Genomic DNA, 2324 nt, shown 5'->3' with positions numbered 1-2324 from the left:
TCCAGTGCTGAAGGAGTTGCATTGGTTACCAGTTGTTTTCCAGCCCAAATTCAAGGAGGTGGTTTTGACCTTTAAAACCCTATATGGTTCCAGCCCAGCCTATCTTAAGGAGCGCCTCCAGCAGCACCAGACAGGGTGCTTAACAAGATCAGCCTCGGATGGCCTTCTCTCTGTCCCATCAGCCAGGACAGCTAGACTGTGGGGATGAGGGAGAGGGTCTTTTCTGTGGTGGCCCCCATTCTGTGGAACTCCCTCCCTAGGGAACTCCGCCATGCCCCCTCTTTAATGAGCTTCCACCGTGCATTAAAAACATGGTTGTTCAGGCAGGCATTTGGGGTGGATTAGGGTATTTTAGAAAACGTTTTTAGTGTAGAATTTTACTGTTTTAAACTGTTTTATTATATGCTGTCCATCGCCCAGAGTGGCTGGGTGACCAGCCAGATGGGCGATTAATAAATGTAATAAATAAACAAATAAATAAATAATAGCCAGTGAATATTACTGATTACTGGGGAATAAGGCTCATTGAATTCAGTGGGATGAATTCAGTTGGAGTAAACATGCCTAGGGTTGGGCTGCACAGCTACAGTCCTAAGGCCTGGAAAACCAGGGTTCTTAATAGTGTGGAGCGCCTCTATGGATATAGATGGTCCTCTTCAGACTGACACGCTACACAAGTACAGGGTGATGAAAATGCATGAGGTGGTGTGTTGGTGTGTGGTGGGGCAGGGCAGGGCAGGGTTAGAGCGCTCCTTCTCCTCATGCATTCATTCAAAACGCATTCTGAATGCCCAAATAAGGCTTTATTAAGGCATGAATCCATTGAATCCTCTGCTTGCAGGCATTTGATGGCATATAATTTTTGTTTTGTTTTTGAACATGTCCTGGTATTTTTATTATTAATTGTTTTTAACTTATTTCAAACTGTTTTAAATTTTTGAATGGTAAAGGTTTTATATTGTTTTATCATGTTGTGAACCACCTAGAGAGCTTTGGCTATTGGGTGGTATAGAAATGTAATGGACAAATGAATGATGACTTGAATCCAGTAGGGACTTACTTCTGAATTAAAAAGCTGCTTAAGCACATGCTGCACATTATAGGAGAAAAATGTAATAACTACCCAATCCTCTCCATATTTACTCAGGAACTATCTCCATTGAATTCAATAAAACTTACTCCCAAGTAAATGAGAACAAAATTACAAACTTAGTTACATTAGGGTGCTGAGAGAGGAAACCGTGCTGATTTAAACCTATTTCTTTCATGATCTGAATGAACCAAGGAGAGCTTTGGCGATTAGCCAAGGTCTTATTATGTTCTTAGAGAATTCTTCCCTTACAGTGCCAGGCACTAACCTATTAATTATAATTAACTAATTCATCAGCACTAATTAGACAATGAAACACCCATGGGTTTGGGAGCAGAACATGTTCCAGTCTTAGCACCAAACTGTTGAACATTATGTCACCTCTTCTTTCTCCCAGCCTTTCTGTTGACAAGAAGAAGACGATCTCACTTCTATATTTATATAAATTCTGCAAAGCCTTTATTCCACAGCCCACTGCCGAGAGCAATTTTCGCAATTCCTGGGAAAACTTTTTAAAAAAAGCAAAGATAGCTGTGCTGGTCCATGAGAAGAAGAAAAAAACCTGCGTGTTTCGCCCAAGGCAAGAGACAAGTCGGAGTTACAGCTGGACTTTATTTTTAGAGATGGAGATCAACCAGTTGCTTCGCTCTCTCCAAATGCATTGCTACATGCAATCTGACACCTGCAACGCTTCCCACCCGCTCATTCATTCATTCATTCATTCAGCCCGCAATCTTCATTTTGAGACTATCTAACCCGCAGACCTCATGGCCGCAACTGGCCAAACGTTTGAACTTCTCTGTTTCTTCCCTCACCCGTTGCTTTTTGCTCATCAGCTAGCCTGATGAAGAATTCCGGAGAACTCGAAAGCTTGCACATTCTTCTGCGGAAATTCTGGTTGGCCCTAATAAAGGTATTGCCCGACTGTGGCTTCGGGAGAGATACAGGAGGATGGAAACAGAGAAGAGGACAAAAGCTTGGTAGCTGACAGGAAAGGAGGGGAGGAATGCAGTTAACGAGGGGAGATATTTTTAAGAGCAGGAGGAAAGGGAGGGAGCGGAACGAGGGAGAGGCCCGAAGGGGCGCTGGGGGCCGAAAGGGGGACGCCCGCGAGGCGCGGGGGCGGGGACGGTGGAGGAGGCGGGCAGCAGAGGGCGGGGCGGCGCCGCTCCCCACGCCTGGCCGGAGGCTGGGCGCGGGAGGAGGCGGGTGCTGCCGCTCTCGCCGTGCCGCT

This window comes from Heloderma suspectum, chromosome 4 (assembly GCF_057233095.1).
Source record: "Heloderma suspectum isolate Gila_16-S chromosome 4, 16-S_ref, whole genome shotgun sequence".
NCBI lineage: Eukaryota > Metazoa > Chordata > Lepidosauria > Squamata > Helodermatidae > Heloderma > Heloderma suspectum.
This window is presented reverse-complemented; position numbering follows the sequence as displayed.